Raw genomic sequence first — 12728 nt, 5'->3', positions numbered from 1 at the left:
ACTCCTTTCATTTTGGGCCCCGTTGTGCATCCAGACATAAGATTAGGGCCACAATGGGTATGTCTCTGAACACAGGAGAAACAGGGGTATCCATTTTGGGGTGTAAATTCTCATTTTCATGGGCACTATGGGAAAAAAATATGTCTTTAAAATGACATATTTGCAAAAATATGAAATATTTTATTTTTTCTCTTCTAAATTTAATTAATTCCTGAAAAAAAAACAGTGGGGTCAAAATACTCATGACCCCCCTCAGTGAATACATTAAGGGGTGTAGTTTTTAAAATGGGGTCATTTGGGGGGGTATCTATTATTCTGACACTCATTAGCCTTTGCAAACTTGGCTTGGTGCAGGAAAACAAAGTGTTCCTCAAAATGCTGAAAAGTAATGTTAAATTTGTACATCATCTAAATGGTTAAAAAAAAAAAAAAAAAAAAAAAAAAAAAAAGCACTAAAGTTTTTCAAATGTGCATTCAGAATAAAGTAAACGGGTGGAAATATATATCTTATCAAAAATTTGTACGGTCTGTTTGCACATATTTGAGATATAAGGCTGGGTTCACACAGAGCGGTTTTGCCGCAGCAGATCCGCCCACGGCCGCTAATCTTGGGATTAGCCAGCCATGTGGAGGAGATTTCTCAGAAAGCTCGTCCACACGGGACGGCTAATCTGCTGCAGTAAGTCCAGTTGAAACCGCAGCTGCGGCCGCCGCGGTTTCAAAAGATGCAGCATGTCTATTTACTTTTTTTTGTTGTTTATTTTCGTTGCGGCCGCGCTCTCCTCTATGGAGCGCCGGCCGCAACAGAAAAGAAAGCGGCCGGGCCGCTTCAAAGCCGCCGCGGCTTAAACCGCAGCGGTTCTCCCGTCGGAAATCTCGAGGTTTTTGCTGCGGCCGAACCGCGAGATTTCCGACGGCAATCCGCCCTGTGTGAACCCAGCCTTACAGTTGAAAATGTGAAAAAAAATGACAATTGTTTCAAAATTTTCCCAATTTTGGCCCTTTTAATAAATATACACGAATTATATCGGTCTCTTTTTACAACCAAAATGAAGTACAACATGTGGCGAAAAAACAATGTCAGAATCACTTGGATATGTAAAGCCTTTACGGAGTTATGCTACGTTGAACGACGCATGTCAGATTTCCAAAATTTGGCTTTGTCACAACGGCGCAAACAGGCTTCGTCACTAAGGGGTTAAACACTTCTGCCTGGAGCTCATCTATTATTTTCACTGGAGAAGCAACAGTGAGAAGCAAACAGGTTTCATGGACCAACACAGTAAGTGATCGGCTTCTCCCTACAGGTACAAGATGCTTCTGATGCATTACAATTTGTCTCCTGTTTTATACACTATAACTCCTTAGTAGAGATGAGCGAACGTACTCGTTCGAGCTTGATACTCGTTCGAGCATTAGGGTGTTCGAGATGCTCGTTACTCGAGACGAGCACCACGCGGTCCCTGACTCAATTACATTTCCTTCGAGAAATTTGCGCCCTTTTCTGGCCAATAGAAACACAGGGAAGGCATTACAACTTCCTCCTGTGACGTTCCAGCCCTATACCACCCCCCTGCAGTGAGTGGCTGGCGAGATCAGGTGTCACCCGAGTATTTAAATCTGCCCTGCCCGCGGCTCGCCACAGACACATGCTAAGAGAGATTAGGGAAAGTGCTGTTGCTGTTATAGGGACAGTATTAACGTCTTCAAGAAGCACAACAGTCCTTCTTAGGGCCACAGCTCACCTAGTGCATTACTGTTGTGGCTGCTGTGAGCAGTTTTGCACAATTTTTTTTTTTATGTATATCGGGCGTGCAGGCTGTAGCGTTCTCAGGCTGCAGTCTGTACTTGAGTATAGGGGCAGTATTGGTCAGGCAGGGACAGTGGTAGTGTAGAATCCTGTCTACAAGAACCCCAACAGTTCTTCTTAGGGCAACCTGTGACCGTGTGCATTTAACTCCGTGGTTGCTGGGAGTTGTAGTACCTCTGTATTGCACAGCAGAGCCTGCATGCAGCCTTCATTTAAACATTTTTCTGTCCGCACTTTGCGTTGCGTCAGATCAGTCTGCCTCTAAGTGTACGCCAAGAAACCACACATTTTCTACAACGCTCTGTTATACGTGTGCTGTCTCAGAAGTGCACAGTCTGCCCGACGCCCATAGATTGAAAGTGCAATACACACGGCCTAGCCTCAGCCTGCATTGCATAGAAAAATAAGGAGATTTTAAAAAGAAATCTTTTTTACGGCTACCGGAGACCCAGTGCATTAGCCTGTGTGGCCTGTGGGACTTCACGTCCATCCAAACTGCATAGTGCACAGCAAGGCCTAAGTGCAGCCTTCATTCAAATATTTTTCTGTCCTCACTTTGCGTTGCGTCACTTCATTCTGCCTCTAAGTGTACGCCAAGAAGCACAAACTTTCTACAACGCTCTGTGTTATACGTGTGCTGTCTCACAAGTGCACGGTGTGCCCGACGCCCATAGATTGAAAGTGCAATACACACTGCATAGCCTCAGCCTGCATTGCATCCAAAAAAAGGAGATTTAAAAAAGAAATCCTTTTTACGGCTACCGGTCACCCAGTGCATTTGCCTGCGTGGCCATGTCCATCCAAACTGCATAGTGCAGAGGAAGGCCTAAGTGCAGCCTTCCTTATAATTTATCTCTGGCTTCATTTTGCATTATATTACCGCTGGCAGCCATCAACTGCGCGGCAATAATTCACAAACGCTCTGTCTCTGCTCGATTCTTAATCCACCATGCTGAGGGGTAGGGGTAGAGGACATGGATGCGGTCAAGGACGCGGAGGTCCACGTGAGGGTGTGGGCATAGGCCGAGTTCCTGGTCCAAGTGAATCGCAGCCGGCTGCTGCGGGAGTAGGAGAGAGGACAGTTTCTGGGGTCCCCAGCTTCATATCACAATTTTTGGGTCCATGCGGTAGACCTTTATTAAAAACCGAGCAGTGTGAGCAGGTCCTGTCGTGGATGGCAGAAAGTGCATCCAGCAATCTATCGACCACCCAGTCTTCTACGCCGTCCACTGCTGCAACTCTGAATCCTCTGGCTGCTGCTCCTCCTTCCTCCCAGCCTCCTCACTCCATGAAAATGACACATTCTGAGGAGCAGGCAAACTCCCAGGAACTGTTCTCGGGCCCCTGCCCAGATTGGGCAGCAATGGTTCCCCTCCCACCGGAGGAGTTTGTCGTGACCGATGCCCAACCTTTGGAAAGTTCCCGGGGTCCGGAGGATGAGGCTGGGGACTTCCGGCAACTGTCTCAAGAGCTTTCAGTGGGCGAGGAGGACGATGACGATGAGACACAGTTGTCCATCAGTGAGGTAGTAGTAAGGGCAGTAAGTCCGAGGGAGGAGCCCACAGAGGATTCGGAGGAAGAGCCACTGGACGATGAGGTGACTGACCCCACCTGGTGTGATAAGCCAACTGAGGACCGGTCTTCAGAGGGGGAGGCAATTGCAGCCGCAGGACAGGTTGGAAGAGGCAGTGGGGTGGCCAGGGGTAGAGGCAGGGCAAGAGCGAATAATCCACCAGCTGTTTCCCAGAGCACCCCCTCGAGCCAAGCCACCGTGCAGAGGCCAAGGTGCTCTAAGGTGTGGCAGTTTTTCACTGAGACGGCAGACGACCGACGAACAGTGGTATGCAACCTTTGTCGCGCCAAGATCAGCCGGGGAGCCACCACCACCAGCATGCGCAGGCATATGATGGCCAAGCACCCCACAAGGTGGGACGAAGGCCGTTCACCGCCTCCAGCTTGTGCCACTGCCTCTCCCCCTGGGCCCCAACCTGCCACTGAGATCCAACCCACCTCTCAGGACACAGGCACGATCGTCTCCTGGCCTGGACCCACACCCTCACCTCCGCTGTCCTCAGCCCCATCCAGCAAAGTCTCTCAGCGCAGCGTCCAGCTGTCGCTAAGAGAATCGTTGTAGAGAAAGCGCAAATACGCCGCCATGCACCCGCACGCTCAAGCTTTAAATGTCCACATAGCCAAATTGATCAGCCTGGAGATGCTCCCCTACAGGCTGGTGGAAACTGAAATTACTTGGATTACATTGTAGGCGAGGGCCCGAAAAATTGGTGTACCGACAGTACAAATGTACTGAGGCGTTCAAAAACATGATGGTGGCGGCAGCCATCATCTGAGGCGTTCAAAAACATGATGGTGGCGGCAGTCCCGCGCTACTCAGTCCCCACTATTTTTCACAGTGTGCCGTCCCAGCCCTGCACGACCACGTTTCACGCAACATCATACGCGCCCTCATCAACTCGCTTACTGCCAAGGTCCACTTAACAACGGACACGTGGACAAGCACAGGCGGGCAGGGCCACTATATCTCCCTGACGGCACATTGGGTGAATTTAGTGGAGGCTGGGACCGAGTCAAAGCCTGGGACCGCTCATGTACTACCCACCCCCAGAATTGCGGAACCCAGATCGGTGCTGGTATCTGCGGCGGTGTATGCCACCTCCACTAAACCTTCCTCCTTCTCCAACGCAACCTCTACCTCGCAATCAAAACTTGTCGCCAGCAGTCGATGTCGCGCGGCGCGGCAGCACAGCGGTGGGCAAGCGTCAGCAGGCCGTGCTGAAGCTACTTAGCTTAGGAGAGAAGAGGCTCACGGCCCACGAACTGTTGCACGGTCTGACAGAGCAGACCGACCGCTGGCTTTCGCCACTGAGCCTCCAACCGGGCATGGTCGTGTGACAACGGCCATAACCTGGTGGCGGCTCTGCAGCTCGGCAGCCTCACGCACGTGCCATGCCTGGCCCACGTCTTTAATTTGGTGGTTCAACGGTTTCTGAAAGGCTACTCTTGTCAGACCTCCTCGGCAAGGTGCGCCGGGTGAGCGCACATTTCTGCAAGTCCAACACGGACGCTGCCACCCTGCAACATCGGTTTAATCTGCCAGTGCACCGACTGCTTTGCGACGTGCCCACACAGTGGAACTCTACGCTTCACATGTTGTCCCGGCTGTATGAGCAGCGTAGAGCTATAGTGGAATACCAACTCCAACATGGGTGGCAAAGTGGGAGTCAGCCTCCTCAATTCTTTACAGAGGAGTGGGCCTGGATGGCAGATATCTGCCAGGTCCTTGGAAACTTTGAGGAGTCCACCCTGATGGTGAGCGGCGATGCTGCAATCATTAGCGTCACTATTCCCCTGATATGCCTCTTGAGAAATTCCCTGCAAAGCATAAAGGCTGATGCTTTGCGGGCGGAAACGGAGGCAGGGAAGACAGTATGTCGCTGGATAGTCAAAGCACCCTCATATCTATATCTCAGCGTGTGGAAGAGGAGGGGGAGGAGCCTGAGGAGGAAGACAGCTGGGCCCACTGCAGAGGGTGCCCATGCAGCTTGCCTCTCATCCACTCAGCGTGTATGGCCTGAGGAGGAGGAGGATACTCAAAGTCATCGTCCTAGTGAGGACAGCCATATGTTGCGTACAGGTACCCTGGCACACATGGCTGACTTTATGTTAGCATGCCTTTCTCGTGACCCTCGTGTTAGATGAATTCTGGCCACTACGGATTACTGGGTGTACACACTGCTTGACCCACGGTATAAGGAGAACCTTTCCACTCTCATTCCCGAAGAGGAAAGGGGTTTGAGAGTGATGCAATACCACAGGGCCCTGGTGGACAAACTGATGGTAAACTTCCCATCTGACAGCGCTAGTGGCAGAAGGCGCAGTTCCGAGGGCCACATAGAAGGGGAGGCGAGGAGATCAGGCAGCATGTTCAGCACAGGCAGGGGAACACTCTCCAAGGTCTTTGCCAGCTTTAGGGCTCCCCAGCAAGACTGTCTCACACCTCCCCAGTCCAGGCTGAGTCGGAGGGAGCACTGTAAGAAGATGGTGAGGGAGTACGCAGCCGATCGTACGATCGTCCTCCGTGACGCCTCTGCTCCGTACAACTACTGGATGTCAAAGCTGGACACGTTGCCCGAACTCGCGCTGTATGCCCTGGAGGTGTTGGCGTGCCCTGTGGCTAGCGTCTTGTCAGAGAGGGTGTTTAGTGCGGCTGGGGGAATCATCACGGATAAGCGTACCCACCTGTCAACCGACAGTGCCGACAGGCTAACACTCATCAAGATGAGCAAAGCCTGGATTTCCCCAGACTTCTCTTCTCCACCAGCGGACAGCAGCGCTACCTAAAGAACTTTGTCAATCTGTGTATGCTATTCGTCCTCCCCCTCCGGCTCCTCCTCCTGAAACCTCTCGTAATCACCGCGAATGGGCAATTTTTCTGTGGGCCAAAAGGCTCATATAACTTTTCTAAATAATATTTATCTGTTTCAATTCTCATTAAAGCATTGAAACTTCCACCTGAACCAATTGTTTTTTAAACTGGGCTGCCTCCAGGCCTAGTTAAAAATTAAGCCACAGTACGCTAAGCGATTAATGGGTTTCACCTGCCCTCTGGGTTGGGCATGGGCAATTTTTCTGGGGTACATTTGTACTGTCCGTACAACAATTTTTCGGGCCCTCGCCTACAATGTAATCCAAGTAATTTTTATGGGCTTCGCCTGCACTCATGGTACACCACTGTGTCTGGGGTTGGCCTACACTTTTGCTACAGAAATGTAACTCTGTTCTGCCTACCTATACTACTGCCACAGTAATGCTACAGGGGTCTGACTATACTTCAGCAACAGAAATGTTACTTCGGTCTGCCGATACTTCTGCTCCTGAAATGTTACCTTGGTTGGTGTATACTGTTACTACTGTAATTTTACTAATACTGGGCTCTGCCCATAATGCTTCAGCGGAAATGTTACTGGGGCAGGTCTATACTGCTATAACAGAAATGTAACTAATAGTGGGCTTTGCCCATACTGCTTCTACGTTGCTGTTGCTGGGGCCTGTCTATACTCCTACTACTGAAATCTTACCAATACTATGCTCTCCCTACACTGCTGCCAGGGAAATGTGAATCTGCTGCTTTGTCCCTACTGCTTCTACGTTACTGTTACTAGGGTCTGACTATACTGCTACTACTGAAATGTTACAAATACTTTGCTCTCCCTACACTGCTGCCAGGGAAATGTGAATCTGCTGCTTTGCCCATACTGCTTCTACGGTACCGTTACTGGGGTCTGTCTATACTGATACTACTGAAATATTACTGGGGTCTGTGTATACTGCTGCAAATGAAATGTTAGTGGGGTCTGTCCTCACTGCTGCCAATGAAATCTTACAGGGGTATGTGCATACTCTTACTGCTGAAATGTTACTAATTCTCGGCTCTGCCTATACTGCTGCTACTGCAATGTTACAGGGTTGTGGAAATGGAGGCTTCCCAAAGACATGATGGTGGCGAGGCCGCACTACTAGGTTACACAGGCGCAACAACTTTTCAGCAACACGGTCACTGGGAAGGTGCATGTAACCACGGACACGAGGACAGGACACGTACTGCCTTAAAAACTTTCCCGTCCTCCTCCTCCAACTATGAAAACATTCTTGGCCGAAGCCCACCTGCATTTAATCTGATGTTAGCTCTGCTGTCCAGGGCACTGCAATGGAATATATTTATGTACCGCCGGTGGGTTCCAGGGAGCCACCCATGCTGTCGGTCCACACGGAGTTGTAACTGCATGTGTCTACTTATAAAAAACGCCAGTCTGACTGGGGCATGCAGTGTGGGCCAAAGCCCACCTGCATTAAATCTGACGTTACCTCAGCTGTGCTGGGCACTGCAATGGGATATATTTATGTACCGCCGGTGGGTTCCAGGGAGCTACCCATGCTGTCGGTCCACACGGACTTCACATTAGGGATTTGTACCTGCCTGTGTCTATGTATTAAAAACCCGGGTCAGGTTGGGCATGCAGTGTGGGCCGAAGCCCACCTGCATTTAATCTGACGTTACCTCAGCTGTGCTGGGCAATGCAATGGGATTTATTTATGTACCGCCGGTGGCTTCCTGGGACCCTCCTATGCTGTCGGTCCACACAGACTTCACAATAGGGAGTTGTACCTGCCTGTGTCTACTTATAAAAAAACCCAGTCTGACTGGGGCATGCAGTGTGGGCCGAAGCCCACCTGCATTTAATCTGACGTTAGCTCTGCTGTCCAGGGCACTGCAATGGGATATATTAATGTACCGCTGGTGGGTTCCAGGGAGCCACCCATGCTGTGGGTGCACACGGAATTCCCATTGCGGAGTTGTACCTGCCTGTGTCTACTTATAAAGAACCCCAGTCTGACTGGGGCATGCAGTGTGGGCCGAAGCCCACCTGTATTTCATCTGACGTTAGCTCTACTATCCGGGGCACTGCATTGGGACAAACTACAGGAGCAATACAGCGCTAATGAGACGTGCACAGCTACACTAGCATTGGAGTCCGCTGTAGGCCCGCGATTGCTGAGGGTTTGTGCAGAGGCCTATGTCCTGGGTGCAGTGAAAGTCGGCTTCCTGCCTAGGATTGCTGAAGCTGTGGGTCGAGGCCTATGTCGTGGGTGCGGTGCAAGTCTGCCATGTTTGGCTGCTCAGATTTTTTGTTCATGTCTTGGGCTCCTAGGACCCACCTATGCTGTTGGTGCAAACTTAGTTCCCATCACGGTGTTTGACCTGTCTGGCACAAAGACACTGACTGACTTGGGTAGAGGGCAGAGCGCTGACGGCTTGCCCCTTGCAGTGTGGATTGAGCTATGCGACACCTTGACAGAATGAATACTGTGTGGCACATGGATTCCCCATTGCTATGCCCACGTTTGCAGCTCCAGATGGAGGTGGCACAGGATTGGATGTCTCATTGCTACTGTACAGCATTGTGGGCTATCGCCCCGCCCCTTTTAAAGAGGGTAGCTGCCTGGCCCTGCCAACCCTCTGCAGTGTGTGCCTGCGGTTCCTCCTCATGGCAGACGCACTTATAAATAGACATGAGGGTGGTGTGGCTATGAGGCCAGCGTGTGGCATAAGGGCAGCTGAAGGCTGTGCAGGGACACTTTGGTGTGCGCTGTGGACACTGGGTCGTGCGGGAGGGTTGGGCAGCATGTAACCCAGGAGAAGAGGCAGCGGTGTGTCCCACAGGCAGTGATTGTGCTTTGTTGGAGGTAGTGTGCTGCTTAGCTAAGGTATGCATTGCTAATGAGGGTTTTTCAGAAGGAAAAATTGTTGGGAGGGAAGGGGGGGGCACTCTTGTCGCTATTGTGGCTTCATAGTGGGACCTGTGAACTTGAGATGCAGCCCAACATGTAGCCCCTCGCCTGCCCTATCCGTTGCTGTGTCGTTTCCATCACTTTCTTGAATTGCCCAGATTTTCACAAATGAAAACCTTAGCGAGCATCAGCGATATACAAAGATGCTCGGGTCGCCCATTGACTTTAATGGGGTTCATTACTCGAAACGAACCCTCGAGCATCGCGAAAAGTTCGTCTCGAGTAACGAGCACCCGAGCATTTTGGTGCTCGCTCATCTCTATTCACCTTCCAGCACAGGGGCGCACAACTCCAATCCTCAAAGCAGACCAACAGATCTGAGTAGAAGAAAAATACATCACCCGGCTTCCTATCACGTCCCCTAAGAGCACCATAAATTAGGTCTCCTGTCCACGGGCGATTTATTATTGCGTTACGTGCGGCAATAATCCGCACAGGGGGAACGCAATGAACACTTTCCATAGGATAACTATAGAAAGAGCAGCCCAATATACATGAGCGGAAATCTGCTGCGATTTTCTGCTTGCATATAAAAATCGCGGCATGCTGCTATGAACTTATCATAATTGATAGGTCAATCGCGGAAAATCGAGGTGACTTTAGCGTTCTCCCATGGCTGCTTCTGCGGTGGAAATCCGCTGCGTAGAACGCTATGCCAATGGAGAGGCGACCTTAGTCAACCGTGCTGTGGAGATGTGACATGCTCCTATTAATAAGAGTTGTGCTTGCAATACCACGCCAGGCCACTGCACTGTGTATGGCGCCATCTGCCTCCTGCTCCATACAGAGTGACAGCAGTCCAGCAAACAGCTGGCTGGCCAGTATCCCAGGTAGTAAACATCGTCCAGTCAGCTATTGATGACCTAACCTGTGGCTAGCTCATCAATTTAAAGAGCTAAAAAAGTCCTAGGAAATGCAAAATGTGGAAGCAATAGAGAATAATAATCCTCCGAGGGCAAGAGACATGGACCTTCCTGTGCAAGTTGCCACATTGTTTGTGGTTTTTAGGTTTTGTTTTATAAAGGTTTTTTGTGGTTTTTTTTTTATCTACAGATTGGTCATCAGCAATGATACAATGTTTTTTGTAAAGATTTTCATCAGGAAGTCCTTTGTCTTGCTCCGGTCCATGGACAATTTAAACTTTTAGATTATCAAAGTGTCCTTTTCGAGGGAGAAGGTGGGGGCACTTTTTTTTTTTTTTTTTTAAGAAGCGAGTCATCAGCACATTGCCTTTCTATGTAAGGATGATGAAACTCTCTTACCATTCACTGACACTGATATGGGATTATCGAGGCCCCTCATCGCTCCACCAGAACTTTCCTGTAAAGATAAGAGATGACAAAGAAGTAAAAGGCCCCACATTATCTTATATCCAGACAGAGGTGGAAAACCCCTCAATGACAGGAACCAATCTGCCCTGAAAGGAGAGGGATCTGCTCAAGTGGGGATCAAACTGGATCAACATTCAACCAAGGATCAAATATTACAAACCATTGGCAGTACTGTCTAGTTGTATCCGATAAAGTGGAGTGCCACAAATGCGCGGTGCCGCCTACCATGGCACCCATATAAATACAGAATTAAACAGCACTGCTTGCGCTCTCTTAAATATGTCGCTGCCAATAAATCAGTTGTCCTAAATAGTTTGTCAGAAGATACAAAACTGAGCTCTAATTTACCACAAAAAGACTCTGGAGCTCCAACAGACAGAAACTGATGCAGTTGGTGATTGTAGCTCCTCACATACTAATCGCCATGGTTTGTCTGACAGAGCGGCCCGTGAAGCCGCTTACATGTTTCTGTCTGCCCCCATGGTGTTGTCAGTAACAGTAATTATCCCAACGGACGGAAATCACTTTCTCTACAAAAACCTGATGAAACACATCAGAACAAAAAGACCCAATGTGTTTCTGCGGAATTTGTTCCTCTTCTTCAGGAACTCCTGATTAAGGAAACCAAATTGCTCACAAATGTGTTGGAAGTTCTTCTCCTAGTGCGCCCCCTGTAGTCTGTGACATCACATACTACCTGTAGAACCCTTTTCTTTTTCAATGGCAGAGGAGCTGATGGCCGGTTCTGAATCTCTTGATATAGAGAAGGTTATCTGGGGACCGAAGGATCAGGACTGTTACTGACAACACTATGGAAGCAGAACAACATTTGAGCTGTTGAGCCGTCGGACAAACAGAGGCAGCTAATAGGTGAGGAAATACAATCACCAACATGATTATCAGCTTGAGGCTGTATTTATATGGGTGAGAGAGATCAGTCCGAAAAGCTCCAACCGATATCACACTTGTAAATCTTTTCTGTGGCTACAAAAAAACAAACAAAAAAAATCCCCACATCACTGTACTTGCCATTACCAGGTGCGTGAAAACTGAATGGTGTTTCAAAGCTAAAAATTAAGAACACATTGCACTTGGGTAGTAGAAATCTCCATTTATCTGTCTGTAGAAGATTTGCAAAATTCTCAGCTTCATCTACCTGATGATCCAGTGGGACATGTTCCTCTTCCTCTGGACAATCCTGCGAATATAGAGGACTGGGACATCTCTCTGGGGGATTTCTCTGACTGGATCCATCTACAGGAAATAACCAGAGAGACTGAATACATTATATATCTGATGATCAGATAATGGCGAAACTAGGCGTTCCTTAAAATTGTCCTCTACTGTCAATGAAGGTCTCCTCTTACCCGGTGATGTGAGGGGCTGCTGATCCTCCATCATGACGTCCTTGTACAGATCCTTGTGTCCTTCTAAATACTCCCACTCCTCCATGGAGAAATAGACAGTGACGTCCTGACACCTTATAGGAACCTGACACACACAATATACCGTCATCCTCCAGACTCCTCCCTTGGGGTTATTATATAATGTCCCCCATTCCCTGCAGCGCTCACCTCTCCAGTCAGCAGCTCACTGATCCTGCGGGTAAGTTCTAGGATCTTCTGCTCATGTATCAGTGAATGAGGTGAAGGCTCAGTGATGGGGCTCTGGGTCCGGCTAACTCCTCCTGACACATGGGGGGTCCCACACTCACCAGACCACTTCACTACCGTGTAATCCTGTGGATGGTGAGACACTGATCACTACATGGAGGCTAAGAATCCTTCACCTTTCCCATCATTCCCCTGTTTATTACTAGAGATAAGAGTGGCATCATGTGAAGCTCTCACCTCCCCAGTTATCCAGTAGATGATCTCCAGGGTGAGGTCTAATATCCGGGCAGCCATGTGGTCTCTGTCCTTCTCCATCCTTGGTGGGTCAATGATGGAAAGGACCATCGTCTTTATCTGTGAGAGTCCTGAGCCTAAGGAACCTGAGGGAGACAAAAATATCTTCCATGAAGGGTCTCACTACTAGGGGATTATTGAGGATTAGTGGCAGCGTACAATGGGGTTGGAGCGGAGGCCGCGTGTTCTGATTCCTGTATAGTGGCCGGCGCTTGTACTTGCAGGTGCAGGTCTCACTGATTTCAATGAGAGGTCCGCCGGCAGTTCCGAGTGCCGATGTATCCCCACGCTGACAGATGGCGCTTGTTTTGC

The 12728-nt window shown here is 49.4% G+C and overlaps 1 pseudogene; it reads right to left on the bottom strand.

Annotated features, from left to right (window-relative positions):
- Nucleotides 1-12728, bottom strand: part of LOC136620112 (zinc finger protein 850-like) — a 182808-nt pseudogene that overhangs the window by 15377 nt on the left and 154703 nt on the right.

This window comes from Eleutherodactylus coqui, chromosome 3 (assembly GCF_035609145.1).
Source record: "Eleutherodactylus coqui strain aEleCoq1 chromosome 3, aEleCoq1.hap1, whole genome shotgun sequence".
NCBI classification, from domain to species: Eukaryota; Metazoa; Chordata; class Amphibia; order Anura; family Eleutherodactylidae; genus Eleutherodactylus; species Eleutherodactylus coqui.
This window is presented reverse-complemented; position numbering and strand designations above follow the sequence as displayed.